Consider the following 25,644-nt stretch of genomic DNA (forward strand, 5'->3'; position numbering starts at 1 on the left):
CACTTTTGTTTAAGACCTTGCACATTTATAAAGTTTTAGGCTCAGGTTTAGGTTTATTATTGCCACGTGTACTGAGGTACAGTGGAAAACTTTGGGGGTTTTTGCTACCCAATCAAATTAGGTAATACTATGCATTAGTACAATCAAGCTAAAGTCGAGTAAAATAGGCAAAGGGGAAGGTACAGAGTATAGAATATAGTTCTCAGCATTGTAGTGCATCACTTCCAGAGACAAAGTCCAATGGGCCCAATGAGGTCGAGGAGAATGGGACAGTACCCTAGCTGATGGAGGACTGTCCGGAGGCCTGATAAGGGAGGGGAAGAAGCTGTTCCTGAGTCTGGTAATGCACACTTTCACTTGTATCTTCTGCCAGATGAGAGCAGGGAGAAAAAGGAATGACCGAGGTGGAACAAGTCTTTGATTATGCTGACTGCTTTCCCAAGGCAGCACGGTGTAGATAGTCTGAAGAAGGGTCTCGACCCGAAACGTCACCCATTCCTTCTCACCCGAGATGCTGCCTGACCTGCTGAGTTACTCCAGCATTTTGTGAATAAATCGATTTGTACCAGCATCTGCAGTTATTTTCTTATACTACGGTGTAGATAGTCATTGGTGGGAAAGATAGACAAAAAGTTGGAGTAACTCAACAGCTCAGACAGCATCTCTGGAAAACAAGGATGGGTGATGTTTTGGGTCAAGACCCTTCTTCAGACAGAAAGTAGGGGGCAAGGGGGAGGTGAGAGGAGGTGGAATGCTGGAGGCAAGAAAAGAAATCTGGTCTGTGTGATGGACTGGGCCACATCAACAAAGACATCGGTAAGCGGTGACTGAATATTTTATTATCCATATTTAGCTTGGTGACTGTGTGCAAACACTTTCTTTTTGTTACCTGTAATATTTAACAAAAGAGCAAGGTCTGAAGTGATGCATGTCAGCTAATTTTCAACAGACATGTCAAGCATCACTTTTAGCTGCAGAAAGCAGGTTTGTACAGAGAGCTTCATGAAGGGGTATCCTGTCTGGCCCCATTAATGATTTGCTGCATTGCATTCCCCTATATCATTTGGAAAGTTGCTGATTATTTTGATGCATTGACCTACCCACAAGTTAAGTAAAACCACACTTTGTTTCCAAGGATGCCATTTTCCATTTTGTTTTATAACCAAACACTCAATTAACCTCGTGCTCTGCTGTGTTCCGCATAAGAGCCAGCAGCTTTTTTTTTTAATGCATGTAAGGAGTGGCTGTTATTATGCAGGGAGAATTATTTTAGTTTAGTTTAGTTTATTGTCAAGTGTACCAAGGTGCATCAAAAAGCTTTTTGTTGCATGCTATCCAGTCTGCGGAAAGTCTAGGCATGCTATCACTACATCAAGCTGTCCACAGTGCACAGATACAGGATAAAGGGAATAACGTTTCGTGCAAGATAAAATCCAGTAATGTCCGATTAACCACAGTCTGAAGGTCTTCAATGAGGTAGATAATATCTCAGGACCACTCTCTAGTTGTCGATAGGATGGTCCAATTGTCTGATAACAGCTGGGAAGAAACGGTCCCTGAATCTGTGCGTTTTCACACTTCTGTATCTCTTGCTGATGGGAGAGGGGAGAAGAGGGAGTGACCGGGATGAGACTCATCCTTGATTATTATTAACGCAGCCCGGACCATCACACACCACACCACAATGACCACAATGAATTGGTATTAAATTATATTAAAGTTCATTAAAGACCAGTGCATCTGAAGTCCTCACCCCATCAGTTTCCATGGAAAGAATTTGGAAGACAGAGTACAGCTCCGTTTACTGTACAACGCAAGGGATGGATTTCAAGGCCGATTAATTTCTCGGCAGGGAAGCAGTCTACAAAAAACATTTTGAACTTCAATTTCTCTTATTTTTCAAAACGCAGACACCACAGAATGCTTTCAAGACCGTGCCCATATCTGGTGGCTCAGACGCTGCCCGGAAGCATTCTCACGGTTAATGAGATCGGCCATTCTTCCAAGATTGGGTTTCAACCATCTCAACCAGTGCGGGTAATTTGGGTCGCACATGTGATGTTCCTTCTCCAGAAATCAATGGGCGGCTCAGAAAAGTAAACACTTCCAATTAAACGATGCTTACGTCGCAAAAAAATAAATAAAATCTTAATTAAAAACAAATTTCAGCATGCAAAACAAAAGGAAAACAAAGAAAATTAATATCCTTCATGTCACAGAAATGAACTCTAATGCAAATCCCATGGAAAGTAATGACTAGTTTGGTTTAATAAGAACTCCCTCACGATAATATTATAATAAACCACTGGCTCCAAATAATATGCTTTGCTTACAGTTGCCATATTAGTATAGAAGTCATTGGGTGATTACATTTAGACTCTGCTAACATGGTGTGAAGTTACACCTATCACTGAAGCTTTATGCTTGTTGAGTATGCATGCTGTTTCGGCAAGGCCACCAGCATAATCAAGGATGAGTCTCATCCCGGTTTCTCTCCCTTCTCCCCTCTCCCATCAGGCAAGAGACACAGACGTTTGTAAATGCATACCTCCAGATTCAGGGACTGTCTCTTCCCAACTGTCATCAGGCAACTGACCAATCCTCTCACCAACTAGGGAATGGTCCTGACCTCCCATCTACCTCATTGGAGACCCTCGGACTATCTTTATCTTGCACTAAACATTATTCCCTTTATGCGTAGAAAGGGACTGCAAATCCTGGTTTATACCGAAGATAGACACAAAGTAACAGCGGATCAGGCAGCATCTCTGGAGAAAAAGGATGGTGACTTTTTGGGTCAGGACACTTAAGGGCCTGTCCCACTTTAGGCGATTTTAAGGCGACTGCTGGCAACCAGGCTGTTGCCGACAGTTCGCCGGGTGTCACGGGCATGATCGTGAGGAGTCTTCCAAGAATCGTAGTGGATCTCAGCGCGTCACTGAGAAATCATCCGGAGTGAAATTTCTTGGCGACAGCTGGCTTGTCGCCAGATATCGTTGCTTATTGCGGGCGCTGTCGCCTGCTGTCCCCAGGTTTGCTAGGTTGTCTTAGATGCATTTAGAACCACATTATATAAAAATAAGTCAAGTAATTTCAAAATACCATAAAATGCTTGTGTTTAACCAATTTATTTACCGTCAGGACATTTGACAGGTAGATTGGAGATGACAGTTTGACGGTCAGGTAAGCTTGGGAATTTTGCGATGTTTATGGCCATCAGCCATTACATTTAAAGTGGGCTCCCAACCCAGATATGCAACCCAGAAACCAAATATGCATCTCCCGTACATTTTCAAAGAATGCCCACACACTTTTCACAAAAATCTACTTAACCACTTTTAATGGGTTTTTTAATGCAATTATTAGTAAACTGGAAGTAAATCCAGTTTATGCTTTGTTACAGTGATGCTTGGTTTTTAAGTAACCCATACAAGATGTTATAGTTCAAAAGTCTCAAGTACTTACTGACTTGTCAATGATTTCAGTGAAAATTAGGACGCCGGAGAAGCATTGACAGCGTGGGAATTTTCGCGATGTTTCCGAAGACGCTGTAATCTCGACCTGACTCGGTATTGTCGTGGTCATTGTGGTTGGGTAAAAGAGAAGTTTGGCAATCTGCTACGACTTTGACAGTCGCCTGCAGTCGCCTTAAAATCGCCTAAAGTGGGACAGGCCCTTTATTATAACTCCCTTTATCCTGAATCTGTGCACTGTGGATGTCTTGATTGTAATCATGTATAGTCATTTCGCTGACAGTGTAGCACACAACAAAAATGCTTATCACTGTACCTCGGAACACGTGACAATAATAAACTTAACTAAACTAAACTCAAGAGTCTTCACTGAATGGCAAAATGTCTACAGCACAGAAAGAGGGCTTCCAGCCAGTTGACTGTGCTGGGTCTATCCGAGAGTGTTCGAGCTAGTCCCACTCCCTCACCTTCTCCACACAGCCCTTCAAATTCTTTCCTTTCGGATGTCTAACCAGTTTCCTTTTGCATTGTCTTTTTAATTTCTCATTGTTAATGCTCTCGGGGTATAATGGTGAGAATGCACCCAATCGGAGATTGATATCAAGCCACAAAATGTTGGAGGAACTCAACGGGTTTTGGGAACTCATGCTGATCAGGCAACATCTGTGGAGGGAAATAGACAGACAATGTTTCGCATCAGTACCTTTTTCAAACTCGACATGAAATGCCGCCCATTCATTCCCTCCATAGATGCTACCTGACCCATTGAGTTCCACCAGCACTTTATGTTTTACTCGAGATTCCAGCATCTGCGGTCCCTTATGACTCTCTGGAGAATGATATCGTTAGAAAAGGATGCTAAACCAAGACGTCCAATGCCTCGACCATGTTCTGACCCAGACTCACTGCTATGTTTGACAGCACTAGGCCTGTACTCACTGGGGTTTAGAAGGATGAGAGGGCAATCTCATTGAAACTTATTGAATAACGAAAGGCCCGTGTAGAGTGGATGCAGAGAGGATTTTTCCACTAGTGGGAAAGTCTAGGACCAGAGAGCACAGCCTCAGAGTAAAAGGATGTACCCTTAGAAAAGAGATGAGGAGAAATTTTCTTTCGCAAAGGGTGGTAAATCTGTGGAATTCATAACGGAGGCCGTTATTGGGATTTTTTTTTCAGGCAGAGATTGACAGATTCTTGATTGGTAAGGGTGCTAAGGGCTATGGGGAAAAGGCAGGAGAATGGAGTTGAGAGGGAAAGATAGATCAGCCATGATTGAATGGCGGAGTAGACTGATGGGCTAAATGGCCAAATTCTACTCCTATGACCTAAGAACCTATGAACTTACAGCTGCATGTATTTCTTCAGCTCTTGCCTGAACCACCTTCTTGTGCCCCGTGGCCTACAATAATCTGAAGTAGGGCCCCGACCAAAACATCACCTGCCCATTTCCCTCCATAGATGCTGCCTGACCTGCTGTGTTTCTCCAACATTTTGTTCTTTACTTTCAATTCCCTCTCACATAGATATAAAAGATTCAAGAAATCCTAACCAATATTTATCTCAATGGTTCAATGGTTCTCAATTGTCACGTCTGCACTTCACAATGAAATTATTTTGGCATTGCACACACAAACACGAGACTCCATATTTTTTGTGGCCATTTACAAAAGTCTAAAGTCCGGTCCTCGATGTACTGGAGCGGCTCCCGGTCCAGGTAAGCCCCAGGCTGCAGCGACCACCTCCGTCGCCCTCAACCAGCTCGGCCCTCGAACCGACGTCCCTCTCCTCACCCGACCACCTTCGTGTCCAGGGCTGCCTCCTGCAGCCGTTCTTGGAGGCACTGGAGGCAACACCCTCTCCCACTGGCCCACTCCTCACGTCCATCCTCGCCAGCGGCTCCCTTCTCCTCGACTCTCTGGTCTATGGGGCCCAGCTCGGCAGCTTCTGAGCTCCCCTCCCCCCCCCCCTCTTGGCACACCCCCTCCCCACAGGCCGCGACCCGCCGAGTCCTTTTTTGCGTTGACTCTCCACCAGATGTTCCTAGTAATTAGCTTTGTGAAGCAGATTAACCAGTCGTTACTTTATTGATGTTGTAGCATACATGCCGCCCACATATTGATCGACACTTTTCCTTACATTCAAGATTCAAGATTCAAGATATCTTTATTTGTGACAAAATTTAGTCACCCACAGTCCAATAATAAAAGCAATAAAACAAGCAAATTACACAACCCCAACCAACACCAAAAAAAAAAGAAACATCCATCACAGTGAGTCTCCTCCTCACTGTGATGGAAGGCCACAATGTATTTTCCCTTCCCCTGCCGACTTCTCCCGTGGCCAGGCTGGTGTCGTTGCCACGTACCAGGCCGCGCCGGACGGTGAAGGGTCCGCAGCGGGCAGACTCAAGCCCCGCGATACGGGGCGGGCGAACATGCTGTCGCTGCCGCTGTTGCTGCACGTCGGGGCGGTCATGGCTCCCGACATTGAAGCCCTCACCGAGCAGAGAAAAATCCCGCGGCCTATTTCAGGCTGCGCCGGACGGTGAAATGTCCGCAGCTGGCCGACCCAAGCCCCGCGATCCGGGGCGGGCGAACACGCTGCCGCTGCCGGAGCTCCCGATGTCGGCATCCACGCGGCCCGAGCCAAAGGCGAGTCGCAGCCACTCCCGCAGCCTCCGAGGACGGCCGGCTCCGCTGATGGTGAGTCCGGCCGGCTCCGCTGATGGTGAGTCCGGTCCGCGGGCTCTGCGAACCGGAGCACTGGAGGCCACCAGCTCCAGGAGTTGGGCCGATGGTAGGCCGCAGCAGGAACGGAGACCCGACCCAGAAAACAAAGGTCGGGTCTCCGTTCGGAAGGGACACATTTACAATTTTACAGTTCCCCCTCTCCCCCTCACACCCACACATAGTACACAAACACAAAAACACAACATCACAACTATAATTAAGACAAAAAAAAACAACAAAACACAGAGACAAACGGACCGCAGGTAAGCCGCAGCTGTTAGGGCAGCGCCGCCATTTTGGGTATTATCCCCCCTCTCACTCTCTCTCTCTACCTTCTGACCCAGTTTCTTCTCTGTGGAAGCCATCCTGTGGTATTGTAGAATAAACTGCAGACACACAAGATCAAACATGCCCGATCAATGTAAAATCCTGCTCATCTGTTATTCAATAGCCTAACCCTGTGTCAGGTGAAGTGCTTTCGGAAAACAGAAACCTTACTGGAGCAGGGCCAAAGGATTCTCCTTGCAGAAGTGCCAAGGAACTCTAACTTTAACTTTAGTTTTAGAGTTACAGCGCGGAAACAGGCCCTTTGGCCCACTGAGACCACGCTGACCAGCATGGAGTCCAGGACTTGGACTAGAAGTCATAGCCTACGAATTAAAGGACATTCTTTTAGGAAGGAGATGGGGAGGAATTCCTTTAGTCAGAGGGTGTGAATCTGTGGAATTCTTTGCCACAGGCTGTGGAGGCCAACCCCATTCTTCTGCCTTCTCCCCATACATATAACATATAACATACAACAACTACAGCATGGAAACAGGCCTGTCCGGCCCTACCAGTCCACGCCGACCACTCTCCCTGACCTAGTCTCATCTACCTGCACTCAGACCATAACCCTCCAATCCCCTCCTATCCATATACCTATCCAATTTACTCTTAAATAATAAAATCGAGCCAGCCTCCACCACTTCCACCGGAAGCCCATTCCATACAGCCACAACCCTCTGAGTAAAGAAGTTCCCCCTCATGTTACCCCTAAACCTTTGTCCCTCAATTCTGAAGCTATGTCCCCTTGTTGGAATCTTCCCCACTCTCAAAGGGAAAAGCCTACCCACGTCAACTCTGTCCGTCCCTCTCAAAATTTTAAAAACCTCTATCAAGTCCCCCCTCAACCTTCTACGCTCCAAAGAATAAAGACCCAACCTGTTCAACCTCTCTCTGTAGCCTAAGTGCTGAAACCCAGGCAACATTCTAGTAAATCTCCTCTGTACCCTCTCCATTTTGTCGACATCCTTCCTATAATTTGGCGACCAGAACTGCACACCATACTCCAGATTCGGCCTCACCAATGCCCTGTACAATTTCAACATTACATCCCAACTTCTATACTCAATGCTCTGATTTATAAAGGCAAGCATACCAAACGCCTTCTTCACCACCCTATCCACATGAGATTCCACCTTCAGGGAACAATGCACAGTTATTCCCAGATCCCTCTGTTCCACTGCATTCCTCAATACCTGGAGTATTGTGTGCAATTTTGGTCTCCTACTTTGAGGAAGGACACTATTGCTATTGAGGGAGTGCTGCATAGGTTCACCAGGTTAATTTCTGGGATGGTGGGATGGCATATGAAAGAATGGGTCAACTGGGCTTGTATTCACTGGAATGTAGAAGGATGAGAGCGGATCTTATAGAAACATATAAAATTCATAGAGGATTGGACAGGGTAGCTGCAGGAAAAATGTTCCCAATGTTGGGGGAGTCCAGAACCAGGGGTCACAGTTTAAGAATAAGGAGTAGGCCATTGAGGACTGAGAAGAGGAAAAACCTTTTCACCCAGAGTGTTGTGCATCTGTGGAATTTCTGCCATAGAAGGCAGTGGAGGCCAATTCATTGGATGTTTTGAAGAGAGAGTCAGATTTAGCTGTCAGGGATAATGGAATCAAGGGATATGGGTTAGGGTTAGGGTTAGGAAAAAGCCAGAATGGGGCACTGATTTTGGATGATCAGCCATGATCATATTGAATGGCGGTGCTGGCTCGAAGGGCCGAATGGCCTACTCCTGCATCTATTTTCTATGCTTCTATGTCTCAAATCTCTGACACTTGTACTAATCAAGAATCTATCTATCTCTGCCTTAAAAATATCCACTGACTTGGCCTCCACAGCCTTCTGCGGCAAAGAATTCCACAGATTCACCACCCTCTAACTAAAGAGATTTCTCCTCATCTCCTTCTTAAAAGAACGTCCTTTAATTCTGAGGCTATGATCTCTAGTCCTACACTCTACCACGAGTGGAAACATCCTCTCCACACCCACTCTATCAAAGCCTTTCCCTATTCTAGTGAAAGGGTACTCCAGTTTCCTCCCACATTCCAAAGACGTGCAGATGCGTAGGTTAATTGGCTCCTGTAAATTGTTCCTAGCATGTAGGTTAGTATTAGCGTTTGGGGTGATTGTCGGTCGGCGTGTGCTCGGAGGGCCGAATCACCTATTTCCATGCTGTAACTCCAAACTAAACTAATATACCGTTGAGGGTCAGCTGGGCATATTCCAAGCGGTCAAGCGAAAGATGTTGCTGGGAATCTCGTATTGTGCATGCAGTCAGGAAGATGTCCCAAATGCAACATGCTCCAAGTACTCAATGAATTACTCAGAAGATTTAATTGGCATAAATTCAATGTGAAACAAAGCATATATGCCTTCATCCAAAAGGAGATGATTTATTTAGTTTTGTGAGCAGATGAACATGGGATGGAGTCAGTACAACTCTGCTGCTGTGTCACTGTGCCACCCTATCAGCTATTATTAAAACAAATGAACATTTAAAAATTCTAATTGGCAGCCAACTGCGGTGACTAGCAGTCAAATCCATTAGCTCGTAAAATCTGCAAATTGTGCAACTGAGGTGTTAAGATCTAGGACATGAAAGATCCACCTGGAGAGTTTATATCAGACAACTGTATGGGACAAAAAAAAACACTATTTTCACTTTGGGGCATATCATATCATATCATATATATACAGCCGGAAACAGGCCTTTTCGGCCCACCAAGTCCGTGCCGCCCAGCGATCCCCGTACATTAACACTATCCTACACCCACTAGGGACAATTTTTACATTTACCCAGCCAATTAACCTACATACCTGTATCACAGTGGTGCAGCAGTAGAGCTGCTGCCTTACAGCGCCGGAGGCCTGGGTTTGATGCGGCCTACAGCTGCTGTCTGTGTGGTGTTTGTATGTTCTCGTGGCCACGTGGATTTTCACTTGGACCTGGTGGGTCAAGGGGCCTGTTTCTGCGCTGTATCTCTAAAGTCTAGTCTAACGACTCAGATCCTTTCAATTTGAATAACACCACCTGAAGGTTCTGCTGCCAAACAACCCTGACTTGTAAATATATTGCTGTCCCTATTCCATGGCTTGGTCAAAATCCTGCATTGTCCCCCTAACAGCAGTGTGAATGTACTCAATACTCAAGGATCTAGGCAGTTCAAGGAGGCTGCTTCCACCATCATCTCATGGCCAGTGAGGGATGGGCATATTAAATGTAGACACTAGAAACTGCAGATGCTGGTTTACCAAAACAGGCACAAAGTGCTGGAGTAACTAAGTGGATCGTGCTGGAGTAACTCAGTGGATCAGGCAGCATGTTTTGTTTAGTTTACTTTAGTTTTGCTTTGTTATTGTCACGTGAACTGTGGTACAGCAAAAACCTTTTTGTTGCATGCTGTTATCAGACAACTGAACCATCCTGCCAACAACTGTAGAGCGGTCTTGAGCTACTATCTACCTCATTAAAGACCCTTGGACTATCTTTAATTGGACTTTACCTTGCATTAAATGTTATTCCCTTACCATGTATCTGTACACTGTGGACAGCTTGATTGTAATCATGTATAGTCCGCTGACTGGTTAGCACGCAACAAAAAGCTTTTCAGTGTACCTCTGTATATCTGACAATAAACTAAACTAAACTATCCAGTCAGTGGAAAGACTTTTCATGAATATAATCGAGCCGTCCACAGTATACAACTGCTGTTGGAGTAGAGGGTTAAAATAGTGGAGCAATTGCAATGAGTGACTACAGATCGCATCTGGGACCAGCTCGCCGAGATTCGACTGGCTTGGGCACCATCCTTGTGACTTCTTTTCTTTCTTTCTCTGGAGAACATGTACGTCCGACCTTTCCTCCGTTCAGACAGAAGAAACGTTGCCTATCCGTTTTTCTCCAGAGATGCTGCCTGACCCCTTTGTGCCTTTTTTTTTAAAGGGCAATTAAATGTTGGCTCAGCTTGCGAAGACCACATCCTTTCAATGGATTTAAAAAAATCATAACAGAGTAATGCACATTTTACTTCCCCTTACCTCCCAGCTTCCAAAAGGAAGTGGGAACATCAGTCTGTGTGGTGAAAGAGACGTTCATTATGAAGTGTCAATTGAACATAACCATAAATCATCAGTTTGCAACATTCCTTCCAAGCTACTAAACCACACCCCACTCCACAGCAGGATATACTCTTGCTCAAATATCAATGGAGGAAAGACTTGCAATGAGGCTGAATCTTGTGCAACACATTTGCAAAGGTTAGTGGAGACGAGGGAGTGGATACAGTGCAAGGGTCGTGGTTCAAGCAACAAAGAGAAGCAGTTCAACTTGCACAGGAAAACTTGTGTGCTGGAACTGACCAGAGGCGAGAAATTGGAGAGATATGCAGAACTAGGGACTATTGCGTAAGAGATAGTGATGAATTTTGACCACTTACTCCCAGTCCAGGATAAAAAACATGTTGAATATATAAAAATTAACAACAGTATAGTGAACAGGCAAAAAAAATGCCCCCCATGACCCTAGTGCAATCAAAGCAGTTTTTAGTTTATTGGAGTTCTTCTTTAGTTTAGTTCAGAGATACGGGCATTAGTATCCAGTCAGCTGAAAAGTACAGGATTTAGGAAACTGGCTCTCCAGCCACCAAGTCCGCACTGACCAGCTATCCTCATACACAATCCTACACACAATATATAATTTTACCAAAGTAAATTAATCTACAAACCTGTACACTATGGAGTGTGGAAGGAAACTGGAGCACCCGGAGAAAACCCACGCAGGTCACAGGGAGAACATACAAACTCCGTAGAGGAAGCACCCATAGTCAGAATTGAACCCAGGTCTCCGATACTGTAAGGCAGCAACTCTACCGCTGTGCCACCATCCTTACGTTCAATAGATTGATGATTGTTGGGAAGAAGCTGCTCCTGAAACTGGATGTTACAGTTTCCAGGCTTCTGTATCTTCTTCCTGATGGCATGAGTGAAATGAGTGCGTGGCCAGGGTGGTGTAGGACCCTGATGATGCTGGCTGTCTTTTTGAGGCAGCGCTTTCTATAGATCCCTTCAGTGGTGGGGAGGTCTATACCAGTGATGGACTGAGCAGTGTCCATCACTTTTTTCAATCTTTTTTGTTCCTGGGCATTCAAGTTACCGAGCCAGGTCGAGATGGAAACCAGATATTATGCTCTCTACCATATAACTAAAGAAGTTCCAGAGAGTATTTGTCAACACATTGAATCTACTTAATCTTTTCAGGAAGTAGAGGTGTTGATGGGCTTTCTTTATAATTTTAGTTTAGTTTTGTTTAGTTTAGAGTTACAGCACAGAAACAGGCCCTTCGTCCCACCGAGTCCACACGGACCAGTGATCCCCGCACATTAACACTATCCTACACGCACTACCTACACAGGGACAATTTACATTTATACCAAGCCAATTTACCTACATGCCTGGACGTCTTTGAAGTGTGGGTGGAAGCCAAAGATCTCGGACAAAACCCACACGGGGAGAACGTACAAACTCCATACAAACAGCACCCGAAGCTGGGATCAAACCCGGGTCTCTGGTGCTGCAAGGAGGCAACTCTACCGCTGTGCCACCATACCGCCCGAAATGCATCAATGTGTTGGGTCCAGGCCAGGTCTTCAGAGATATGCACAGCCAGGAATTTGAGGTTTTTGATTTTCTGCAGCACCGACCCACTGATGAAGACAGATTTGTGGATCCTTAGACTTCCTCTTCTAGAGTTAACAACCAGTTCTGTGGTTTTACTGACTTTGAGACCTGGGTTTAGTGTTGGCACATTCTGACCTATCCCCTCCTATACTCAGGGAGTATAACAAGGAGGGGCGGTGGGGCGGAACGTTGGCTGGAGATGTGCGGAGCAAGATTTTTTTTTTACACAGAGTATGTTGAGGGCCTGGTAGGCACTGCCAGGAGCGGTGGTGGAGGCAGATACCATTGTGGTTTTTATGAGGCTTTTAGTTAGGCACATGGAAGCGTAGGGTATAGCGGTATTTGGATCATGTTCAGGCAGATGAGATCAGTTTAACTTAGCATCAAGTGCAGGAAGGAGCTGCAGATGCCAAGTTAAACTGAAGATAGATTGAAGATAGACACAAAATGCTGGAGTAACTCAACGGCAGCATCTCCAGAGAAAAGGAAGAGGCGACATTTCAGGTTGGAACCCTCGAGTCGGAAGAATGGTCAGTTGTCAACAATCCTGCTCAACAGTTCTTTATTGACACATGTACCGGCCTAAAGAGATTTTTTTTGATTTTTTTATGGCATACAGTTCAGTTCCGACCTGAAACCTATTCCTTTTCCTTGAAGATGCAGCCCGACCTGCTGAGTTATTCTAGCATGTTGTGTGTAACTTGGCATTAGGTTTGGCACAAATATTATGGGCCGAAGGGCCCATTTCTGTGCTGTTCTATGTTCTGTATGCTATGTTCTACATTATAAGGTATAGTAAGATAGTCACTGAACTGTATGCCAAAAAAATATATAATTTCTCTTTAGGTAGGTACATGTGACAATAAAGAACTGTTGAGCAGGATTGTTGTCAACAGGCCATATCTGATATTTCCAGGTGTGATGATTGAGAAGTGAATGTCTCCGTTTTGTGTGCAGTTGTTAAAATATATTAAAATGTACATAAAAATATTAATGACTCCAAGAGCATTTTTCTCAAATCTGAAATAATGAGAGAAATACTCCACTTTGGATCTGCACTTGATTAAATGGAACATCGTGCTATGTTTGGACAGAATGCCACTCAGAAATTTGTGTTCGCCTTTATCGAATTATAACATGTATGAAAGTGTGTGTTGAATAGTTGACAAGTGGGCTTTAATACAATGGTGGAAATTACAATACGATTACTGTAATTAGTGATTGCCAATGAGTTATCCACTAATCTTGCTCACGATTCACACCATGTTGATGGTTAACCAACAAACACTAACTGTGTAAAAGCTAAAGAGAACCAGGAATTGCAATACCACTTCTACATGGCCACCAGGATCTGTGGAACAACTGTGGCAGCCATCGACTCCATTCTAGGCTGTGGGCTTGGAACTGTATTGTAATGCAGTCTGAAGTAGGACCATGAAATATTGAAGAGCAAAATAAGTCCAATAGTCATGGGGAAGAAGCTGCTCTTAAGTCTGGACATCCGGGCTTTCAAGCTCCTGTATCTTCTCCCAGAAGGTAGAGGAGTGAAAAGGGAATGGCCAGGGCGGCAGGCATCATTGACGATACTTCCTGCCTTCCTGTTGCAATGCACTGTGAAGATGGATTGGATAGAGGGAAGTGGCGAGCCTGTGATGAACTAGGCTGTAACAGCAAAATCAGGTATCGACTGACTAAATGGTGACATTGGCCATTTATTCCCATGTTTCATGCGCATTATTGGGATAAGATGGACACTAAATGCTGAAATAACTCAGCGAGTCAGGCAGTATCCCTGGAGTCAGAGGCTATGGGGAGATGGCAGGAATGGGGTCCTGATTGTGAATGATCAGCCATGATCACATTGAATGGCGGTGCTGGCTCGAAGGGCCGAATGGCCTACTCCTGCACCTATTGTCAATTGTCTAAAAGGAAAAGGTGACATTTTGGGTTGAGACCCTTCTTCATATCATTCAGCCAATGGTCTGAAGAAGGATCTCGACCCGATACGTCACCCATTCCTTCTCTCCAGAGACGCTGCCTGTCCCGCTGAGTTACTCCAGCACTTTGTGTCTACCTTTGGCGTAAACCAGCATCTGCAGTTCGTTCCTACACATTTATGTGATACTGTAAGTTTTTGTATCTCCTTTAAAGCCACTTCACTGTGTAAAAATCAGTAGTTGCTGATCTGTATTGTGATGTTTTAGGTATAAGGAACAAAGATTGCAGTTTCAATCTGATTAGTGCTTTTAAATAAAAATTCTAGCCACAAAATGCTGAAAAATTAAATTATGATCTTGGTATCATTCCTACAACAGTAATCATAGACATACATACCACAGAGTTTAACTGAATGAGTTTATTATGGATTTGTATATATTTCTTCATTGCAAGGGCAATTTATTTGCTGTGATCAGTGCTACAAGATTATAGTTCACTGAAAATACCCACCTATTTTATTTTAGCAAAGATCCTTTTAACTCTACTCTGCTTTTATCTAATAATCTAGAGTTTCAATACTTTATTTTCTCTTTTTAAAGTTTCTTTTAAACTTAGAAATTATAACCTTTGGATTTCCACACCCAGATGTGGAAAACAGTATGACGTGTTAAACCCAGGAAAACTGGGAGCAGCCACGATGAATGCAGGAAAATACAAAGGTGACATGGACAATAAGGTGTAAGACTGTGAAATTTGTGATAATTGGGAACAGACATGGAGAAGCAATGGGAATAGATGCAGATACATCAAATGCCGGAGAACAGGGAGCAGATATAGATGCTGCAGGAAAATAGAGAGAAAACATGGACTCTACAGGACATTTGGGAGAAAAAATGGATACTGGAAAGGACTTTATTCCTCAAAGCACAGGAGGCTGAGGGGTGATCTAATCGTGTAAAAAACTTTGAGTGGAATAGATAAGGTGAATGCGGAGTCTTTTACCCAGTGTGGGGGGGGATCAAGAACAAGATTTAGGTATAAGTTAATAGGAACTTGAGGGGCATTTTTTTCATACAGAGGGTGGTGGGTATATGGAAAGAGGAGGTAGGTACTATAACATTTAAAAAACATTTGGACTGTACACAGATAGGAAAAGTTTAGAGGGAAATGGTCCAACTAGTGTGGATGGGGCATCTTGGTCGGCATGGGAAAGTTGGGCTGAAGGGCCTGTTTCCTCGCCATATGACTCTGTACCTATAGTTTTGGGGAAAAACATTCATACTGCAAGAAAGGACTTCATTCCTTTCAGCCAGGACAATAGACAATAGGTGCAGGTGTAGGCCATTCGGCCCTTTGAGCCCAGGAGGCTGAGGGGTGATCATGGAGAGATGTATTAAGATCATGAGGTGACTAGATAGGGTAAATGCAGAGTTAATTACCCAGAGTAGGGGAATCAAGAACCAGAGAACATAGGTTTAAGGTGAGACGTGTAAGATTAGATAGGAACCTGAGGAGCAACTTTCTCACACAGACTGTGGTGTGTATATGGAACGAGCTGCCAGAGGAGGTAGTTGAGGCAGGTACTATAACAACATTTAAAAGCCATTTGGACAGGTAGGTCTGAGAGAAAAAATGGATACTGCAGGAAATTAGGGAGAAAACAGTGCTATGTGGAACCAGAGAGCAGGAACCGTATTACTGGAAATTAGAGAGAATTGATGCAGACTGTGGGAAATTTGGGAGAAAAGATTGATACTGCAGTCTAGTGTTCTGGGAAGCAGGTAGAAGAGTGGAGCTCAGGCTAAGAGCTTATTGAATGGAGACCAGGTGAACAGCCTGCTCCCGTTTCCTTGAAGATTGGGGTTTCCATTTTTAAAAGACGATAGCGCAAATTCCACACAAGTTCATGAGTCTTGCAAGTGTATGCCATGCTTGCCTTCATCAGTCAGAGCAATGACAATGAGAGTCAGGAAGTCACGGTGCAGTTTTACAGAGCCTTAGCTGGGCCACATCTGGTCGCCTCATTATAAGAAGAATGGGGAGGCTTTGGAGAGGGTGCAGATGAGGTTTACTACAATGCTGCCTGGAAGAGAGGGTATTAGCAACAAGAAGAGGTTAGACAAATTTAGATTGTCGATTGGATTGGAAGGTATGTGCTACAAGGAGAGGTTGAACAGACTCGCATTGCTGCCTGGATTGGAGGGTGTTAGCTACAAGGACAGGTTGGGCAAATTCGGATTGTTGACTGGATTAGAGGGTATTAGCTAGAAGGAGAGGTTGTACGGGCTCAGATGGTTTTCTCTGGGATGTCGGAGGTTGAGGGAAGACCAGTTAGAAGTAAATAATATTATGAGAGGGATAGGTAAAGTAGACAGTCAGAACCATTTCCTCAAGGTGGGGGTATCAAAGACTGAAAGCCACAACTATAATGTGCAAGGGGCAAAGTGTAAAGGAGATGTGCGGGGCAAGTTTTTTTTCCCCCCTAGGGGGTGGCTGGAATACATTGCGAGTGGTGGTGGAGGTGGTGAAGACAGACGCAAAAGTGGCATTTAAGAGGCTTCTGGACGGGCACGTGGATTCGCAGGGAATGGAGAGATATGGATCACGTGGAGGCAGAGGAGATTAGTGTATCTTGGCATCATTATTTTAGATTAGTTTAGTTTAGAGATGCAGTGTGGAAACAGGCCCGTCAGCCCATCGAGTCTGCACCGACCAATGGTCACCCATACTCTAGTTCTATCCTATGCATGATGAACAATTTACAGAAGCCAATTAACCTACAAGCCTGCACAACTTTGGAATGTGGGCGGCACGGTAGCGCAGCGGTAGAGTTGCTGCTTTACAGCGAATGCAGCGCCGGAAACTCAGGTTCGATCCTGACTACGGGTGCTGCACTGTAAGGAGTTTGTACGTTCTCCCCGTGACCTGCGTGGGTTTTCTCCGAGATCTTCGGTTTCCTCCCACACTCCAAAGACGTTCAGGTATGTAGGTTAATTGGCTGGGTAAATGTAAAAATTGTCCCTAGTGGGTGTAGGATAGTGTTAATGTACGGGGATCGCTGGGCGGCACGGACTTGGTGGGCCGAAAAGGCCTGTTTCCGGCTGTATATATATGATGATATGATATGATATGAAACGGGAACACCCTGAGAAAGCCCATGCAGTCACAGGGTTGAATAGTTGACAAGTGGGTTTTAATACAATGGTGGAAATTACAATAAGATTACTGTGATTAGTGATTGCCAATGAGTTATCCACTAATCTTGCTCAGGATTCACACCATGTTGATGGTTAACCAACAAACACTAACTGGAATTGCAATACCACTTCAACATGGCAACCAGGATCTGTGGAACAACTGTGGCAGCCATCGACTCCATCCTAGGCTGTGGGCAAAAGAGAACATAAACTCCATATAGACAGCACCCATAATAAGGATCAAACCTGGGTCTCTGACGCTGTAAACAGCAGCTCTACTGCTGCACCACTGTGCCGCCCTCATGTTTGACTTTGTCGGCCGAGGGGCATGTCCCTGTGCTGTACTTTTCCACGTTGTAAGTCCCATGAAACTGTTAACTTTGTCCTTAATTATATGTTTTAAGGATCACAAAAATATATAAATGTCACGAAGTAGAAAGATAAACAAGTAATCGACGGGAAGGAGTTTTGAGGAGGAGGTAGGTTCCTGTTTTGTGACCATTGGAAGGTCCAACATTAACTTGTACTTGGGTAGAGCTAACAGGAGCTATTGAGTAAAAGCTTGGGGTGGAAATTGAAAAAGGCAAGATAAAGAAGCAGTGAAAAATAAGTAAGTGAGAGTTGGGAAAGATGTTACAACCTCTTTTGCAAAATAAACTTCCGCATGGTCCCTACACTTCTGTCCAAAAGGCAGAGACAGAGATTTTGTTCAAAAAATCTCACCAGTAGTGAATGCCATTTGACTCCAAATAATTCTACCCTGTTGTTACCAGCTGGAGCCTTCTGACTTAAGCAAAATATTTACTTAAATATTGCCTGTAAAAATAGCTCAAGACATGGTTATCCAGCAAAATTTGTCATTGAGCCACATAAGGCGAAATTAGGATACAAGAAATAAGTAGACTAGAAATTGGATCAATTTGTGCGTGTTTTCCATGTACAAATCACACATAAAATATATTGTAACCTGGACAGATTTTATGATGCATTTTAGCATGGCTGACTTTTTTTCTTGCACCGTCAGCTGCAGGTCTAATGATATCACATGTTCCACATCATTTCCTCCAAAGTCGATATTTGTGTGCAACTCGTGACCTGTGTAAAACACTCACACAAGAACCAGAGCATGTTTCGAGATGTTAATTGAAGTGTCTACATTAATGTCCAACCATGGGCTGCACAACAGTAGAGATCCTGCCTTAAAGTGCCAGAGACTTGGGTTCGGTCCTGACTAAAGCTGCTTGTCTGTATGGAGTTCGTACATTCTCCCCTTGACCTGCGTGGGTTTCCTCCGGGAATCAGTTTCCTCCCACACTCCAAAGACAAACAGGTTTGTAGGTTAATTGGCTTGAAATAATTTTACCAATTATACCTTGGATTAATTGGCTTGATATAATTGTAAATTGTCCCGAGTGTGTGCAAGATAGTGTTAATGAGTACGGGAATTGCGGTAGAGTTGCTGTTCCTCCAGTTTGAATGTGGCCTCATTCTGGCAATGGAGAAGGCCCAGTACAGAAAGGCTCATTACTGTTTGTGGTCGAGTTGGGCTAAAGGGCATATTTCCGTGCTGTACGGGTCAATGACTCTATGACTCCCTGACAAGGAGATAGAGTGGTAAACATATTTGGTATACTTGGCCTTCATCGATTGGGGCATTGAGTATAAGATTTAGGAAGTCATGTTGCAGCTGTATAAAACTTTGGCCAGGCCACATTTGGAGTATTGTCATCAGTTCATATTGCCCCATTACAGGAAGGGCGTGGAGACCTTGGAGAGGGTGTACGAGGTTCACTGGTGTGGCTGCCTTGGAACAGAGGGCAGTAGAGAATGGACAAATTGACAAATTTGGATTGTTTTTTCTGAAGCATCAAATGCTGACGAGACCTGAAAGAGGTTTACGTAGATAAGGTAGATAGTCAGAATCATTTTTCCCCAGGGTGGAAATGTCAAAGACTAGAGGGCAGAGCTTTAAGGAGAGAGCAGCAAAGTTTAAAGGAAATGCATGGGGCAAGTTTTTTTAAAATTCACAAACACCTTGGGCCGAATGGTCTGTTCTTGTGGTGCACTGTTTGATGTTCTAATGTTCTATACACCTTGGTCAGTTTTCATGTGGTATGTTTAAAAGGCCAGACCATCAACATGTTGCCACATCTTAAAAGGGTAGATAAAATAAACTGATTTTGTATTTCTTGAATGTTGGAGGTTGAGCAGTAGCACAGTTTATGTAGTTAAAACAAAAATCTATCTTATTGATTTTTATTAAGCGAGACTATAGACTACTTTGTATATAGTTTGAGCTTCTCACAGCTGAGACTGTGGTGTTCGACACAGAGCCAGGAGACAGAATCTACAGTCTGGTAGTGTGGCAATTTCCTCCTATCTGAAAGTTAATCCTGATTTCTTACTTTGTACTTGTTGTCCCATTTGTACACTGACAAAGCCAGATCACTGCATGTACATTACCCAGTGGAGACATTTGATTCCACTATTAAAATAGATACACTTTGGCCAGTTTTTTTGGCAGGCATAAATGGGCAATTAGAAGCCAAAACTTCACGCTATTATTTTTCTGCTGGCACTGGTGTGTGGCACAGTGGTGGAGCTGCTGCCTCACAGCGCCAGAGAACTGGGTTCAACCCTGACCATGGGTACTGTCTGTACAGAGTTAGTACATTCTCCATGTGACCACCGTGGGTTTTCTCCGGGTGCTCCGGTTTCTTTCCACACTCCAAAGACGTGCAGGTTTTTAAGGTTAATTGGCTTCTGTAAACTGTCCCCAGTGTCTAGGATAGAACTAGGGGTTCTACGGGGTGATTGTTGGTTGGCACAGATACAGTGGTCCAAAGGGCCTGTTTCCACACTGTATCTCTAGACTAAACTAAACTGGCACTTCCACTGAGAAAATAATTGAAGATTAACTTGCGTGAGCCTTAATGGAGCAAGAGAGCAACAACTTATAAGAAGAAAACAACTTATAAGAAGAAAACTAAGAATTATTGTCATAAAGGCGTACAGCATGGCAACAAGCCCTTCAGCCCAACTTGTCCATGCTGAACAAGATGCCTCATCTAAGCTAGTTCCATGTGGCAAGGATGCAATAACTTCAATGCTGATTGTCTGAAGTTGTTGAATTCAACTTTGGATCTCAAGGGCTGCAACATGCTGTGATGGAAGATAAACTGTCTCTCAAGCTTACACTGGGCTTCATTGGAAAGGTGCCAAGACAAAGTAGTCAGAGTGGGATGGAATATGAAAACGACTATTAGTTTAGTTTACTGTCACGGGCACCGAGGTAGTCTGAAAAGCTTTTTGTTGCATGCAATCCAGTCAGCGGAAAGACTCTACATGATTACAAACGAGCAGTCCACATAACACAGATTCAGGATAAAGGAAATGATGCTGAGTGCAAGATAAAGTCCAATAAAGTCTGATTAAAGATAGTCCGAGGGTCTCCAATGAGGTAGATGGTAGGTCACGACGGCTCTCTAGTTCGCGGTAGGATGATTCACTTGCTTGACAACAGCTGGAAAGAACCTGTCCTTGAATCTGGAGGTGTGTGTTTTCACACTTCCAGATTCTTGCCTGTTGGGAGAGGGGAGAAGAGAGATTTAGCATGGAAACTGGCACTTCGGCCCACCAAGTCTCTGCCAACTGAACGATCCTCTCATCAGCTGCAGTACTGACCTCCCATCCATCTCATTGGAGAGCTTTGAACTATCTTTAATCAGACTTTATCTTGCACTAAATTCTACACCAGCAACTGCACATACATAACAACAGGTTCATCTGTCAACCCTAAGATGCAAATGTATTGGCATTGGTTTATTGTTGTCACGTGTACCAGAGTACAGTGATCATCTTTGTTTGCATGCTATCCAGTCAAGGCATACATACATACAATAGGTAGCGCAAATAGAAAAATACCGAAGTGCAGAATATAATGGTACAGTGTGAAAGTTAAAGAGAAAGTGCAGATAGAAAAACATTTCCACAGCCTAACTGTGGTTGGTTGGGAGACCAGAACTACCCCCTTAGCTAATGGCAGGATGACTCAGTAATCTGATAACAGAACCGAAGGTGTTCCAATAACTGATAGTATGGATTTTCAAGCTTTTGAATCTTTTACCTGATAGTGAAAGAGCGGCACAGTAGCGCATCGGTAGTTTTGCTGCCTCGCAACACCAGAGACCTGGGTTCAATCCTGACAATGTTGTTGTCAATATGATGTTTGTGCGTTCTCCCTGTGACCGTGTGGGTTTTCTCCAGGTGCTCCGATTTTCTCCCACACTAGAAGAAAGCATAGGTTTGTAGGTCGATTCTTTTCAGTAAATTGTAAATTGTCTCTAGTGTGTAGGATAGTGCTAGTGTACGGGGTGATCGGCGTGGACTCGGTGGGCCAAATGGTCGGTTTCCATGCTGTATCTCCAAAGTCTAAAGTAGACGGGTGAAAAGGGAATGATCAGGGCGTGCGGTTCTTGATTATGTTGACTGCTTTTTGGTGGTGGGGAGGCTGGTCTGTGTGGTGGACTTGGCTATATTCTTAACTCTCACTGTCTTGGGTAGAGCTGTTGCCAAATCAACGCGCGACGTATCCAGATAGAATGGTTACTGACTGCGGTGCATCTGTAGATGTTGGCAAGAATCATTGGAGACATGCCGAACCTTCTCCAGTCTATGCAAGTGCTTATGTACACTGATACTCGTACTGAACTGTATGCAAAAATGAATTTCACTGAACCTCGGTACATTTGACAAATACAATACCATTGAAGTAGATTTGCTTCCTGTTTAATCCAATGTCTGTAATGGGTCCACAATATCTTTGATTATAGAGTCGTAGAGTCATACAGCACAGAAATAGGCCCTTCGGCCCAACCTGCCCATGCCGCCCAAGATGCCCCATCTACACTAGTCCCACCTGTCTGCGTATGGCCCATATCCCTATAATCCTTTCCCATCCATGTACCTGTCCGAATGACTTTTTTTCCTGAAGCTTTTTAGCTGAGCAACTGAGGGAGAAATGCTATCTATCTACAATAGAAGATCATCCATTCAATGTTTCAAGCTGCTCTATGTCCAGCACGTAGGAGTTTATAAACATTGCCCAAGATAAAGACTGTTTCCTTCTTGGTCTGATATTCATTCAACACTCCTACGTGTTAACAGAGTGGGGGCTGAGGACTACCAGCCTGGGGAATGTAGCTGTGATCCCGAATCCTACCACTCTGTGGCAGAGTGTGCCACTAAACCATTGTGTTCAAAGCCAGTGTAAATAGGATGCCAAGCACAAGCTCGACAAGGCATATTAAACTCAGCCTGCGCATAATCTATAACACTCCATTCCCTGCATATCCATGTGCCTGTGCAAAAGTCTCAGAGGCATAACAGGGTCACTACCTCTTCCCCCGTCTCCGACCAGGCAAGAGGTACAGACGTGTGAACGCACACCTCCAGATTCAGGGACAGTTTCTTCCCAGCTGTTATCAGCCAACTGAACCATCCTGTCACCAACTAGACAACGCTCCAGAGGTACCGCCTACCTCACTGGAGGCCCTCGGACTATCATTAATTGGACTTTATCTTGCACTAACCATTATTCCCTTTATCATGTATCTGTACACTGTGGATGTCTCGATTGTAATCATGTATAGCCTCTCCGCTGACCAGTTAGCATGAAACAAAAGCTTTTCCTGTACCTCGGTACATGTGACAATAAACTAAACTAAACTCTTAAATGCCATTAATATACCTGGCTCAATCGCCAACCCTGGCTGCAGGTTCCAGACACTCACCAACCCCTGTGTAAAAAGAGTTGTCCCGCATATCTCCTTTAAACTTCTTTCACCTTAAAGCTACGTCCTCTAGTATTTTTTTTTTTGATCCTCGGAAAAGGGTTGTGACGGTCTACTTTATCTATGCCTTTCATAATTTTATATACTTTTATCAGTCAGCAGTTAAAATTACAGTAAGTGTTCATATTGGTCCCTATATTTATGATCTGCAAGAGACTCCTCCCAAACCATCAGTAGCTCCTATTTTTCTCTCCTTGTTCATGTCTAGCTATCACTTAAATTCACCCAAGATTGCCACGTTCGCCACTTATTTCCGATCAAATCCATTCACAACTCCTCAGCAATTTGATCTTGTCTAGGGGTTCTGGCTGTATAGGAGTTTATATGGGTTTTCTCCAAGATCTTCGGTTTCCTCCCAAACTCCAAAGACGTACAGTTTAATTGGTGTGGTAAAAATTGTAAAGAATTGTCCCTAGTGTGAAGGATAGTGTTAGTGTGTGGGGAGCGCTGGTCGGCATGCACTCTGCACACTAGTTGGGCTGATGGTCCTGTTTCCACGCTGTGTCTCTAAACTAAACTTTTTTTTTTAAGACTAAAAGTGCTGGAGCAACTCAACGGATCAGGCAGTATCTCTGGATAACATGGATAAGCGATGATTCGGGCTGGGACCCTTCTTCAGCTGTTCTCCAGAGATGCTGCGTGACCCGCTGAGGTACTCCAGAACTTTAGGACTTTTTTTACCCCTTCCCCTTCCTGGAGGTACTGCCATGCACTCTTACTCCTAACTCTACCTCATTGGACTTTAGTTTTGTTTGAAGAATTGCTTCAGATTGCACGACAACCTCTGCACCATTCTTGTTCTTTTGCATTTGTCATTGTATTTATTGTTGTGCTTATATCATTTACTGTAAGTCTCATGCAAACCAGGAGATTTATTGCACCCTGGTGCCTGTGACAATAAACTAATCTGATTTAAAGTAAGAATTGCAACAGATGCGCAACTTAAAATGATTATTATAATGGACTTTGCCCACAAACAGAGAAGGAAATAAAGAAATTTGAAGTATCTGGTCTTGTTGGCTTCTTATTGTCTGATCATTTGCTTCACAGCAGTGGGGCGTTCTCCTTGGCAATTGAACGTTACCTCAGGTGACTTGGTGACGTCACATTGGATGGCTGACTGGAAGGCTTTCGCTCAGCTCTTGTCAGCTGGCATCCATAGCTGGCAGCACCCAGGCTTTTCAGTCGGAAGTCCCAGTTCCACGTCCCACTCAAAGAAACCCAGCCACAAAAACCTAGGCTGGCATTCAGATGTAAGAGTGGTATTGAGCAAGAGTGGTATTGGCTTTGTGTCTTTTTAAAGAGCCAGATCAACGTATTGTTATTCTAACAGACGTCTGAAACATAAATGTTCTATTTTACTTTAGACATACAGCATGGAAACAGGGCCTTTGGCCTACCGAGTCTATGCTGACCAGTGATCACAATTGGGAATCGGTACCATTAGGGGCAATTTACAATTTACAGAAGCCAATTAACCTACAAACCTGCATGTCTTTGGAATGAGGGAGGAAACCAGAGCACCTGCAGAAAACCAACAAGGTCACAGGGAGAATGTACAAACTCCATACAGACAGCACCTGTGGTCAGGATCGAATCCAGGTCTCTGGCACGGCAAGGCAGCAACTCTACCGCTGAACCACCATGCCACCCTGACTGGATAAGGGATAACTTATCTATTATATCGGAAGGTAACTTCATTCACTCGACCACTGAGAGCTGATCATTAGAGCAGGGTCTTTTGGTTGGGATAATATAATTGGTCATTTTCACAATCTGGAGGAGATTGAGGTGAGAGCAGTATCATGCTGCCAGAACACAAAAGATTCTGTTATTCTATTAACGTTTACGCTTCAGATGCCATTTTAGTATGGATCTAGGGAAAGCTTGGAGATTAGTTTGTCAAATAAAGTGCGCAGATAAGAGACGAAGGGGGAAGAAATAGTAAGAGTGTTTCTGTGAGTTTCAAGGGAAGAGGTTGGAGAGACATTGTAGGGCAACACATCGGCACAACGTAGAATTGCTGCCTCATAGCACCAGCGACCCTGGTTCAATTCTGACTACAGGAGCTGTCTGCATGGAGTTTGTACATTCTCCCTGTAAATTTGTGGGTTTTCTCCGGGTGCTCTGGTTCACCCTATACACTATCCTAAGACATATATTCTAAAGACGTACAGGTTTGAAGGTTCTGGCTTCTATTAATCATCCCTGGTATGTAGGATAGAACTAGTGTACGGGTGATCGCTAGTTAGCAAGTACTCAGTAGGTCGAGTGGCCTGTTTCCACGTTGTACCACTAAAGTAAACTTCAGAGGCCATTTTAGTTTGGATCACCTCGGGAAACCTGGGAGGACCGGTTAGACTCCCAAAGAAAGTACACAGTTGAGACACAAAGTGGGAAGAAATAGTGAGAGTATGTTTGTGAGAGGAAAGGAGGGGGTTGGAGA

At 44.2% G+C, this 25,644-nt stretch overlaps 1 long non-coding RNA gene across 1 annotated transcript in view; it reads left to right on the forward strand.

Moving 5' to 3' along the window:
- Positions 1 to 265: 265 nt before the first annotated feature.
- Positions 266 to 25,644, forward strand: part of LOC144594834 (uncharacterized) — a 73,815-nt gene continuing 48,436 nt past the window's right edge. Inside the window, exon 1 of the long non-coding RNA XR_013547427.1 lies at positions 266 to 340. This is a non-coding gene — a long non-coding RNA (uncharacterized LOC144594834). The remainder of the gene's footprint in view (positions 341 to 25,644) is intronic.

The sequence above is a fragment of the Rhinoraja longicauda genome, chromosome 6 (assembly GCF_053455715.1).
Source record: "Rhinoraja longicauda isolate Sanriku21f chromosome 6, sRhiLon1.1, whole genome shotgun sequence".
Taxonomy (NCBI): Eukaryota; Metazoa; Chordata; class Chondrichthyes; order Rajiformes; family Arhynchobatidae; genus Rhinoraja; species Rhinoraja longicauda.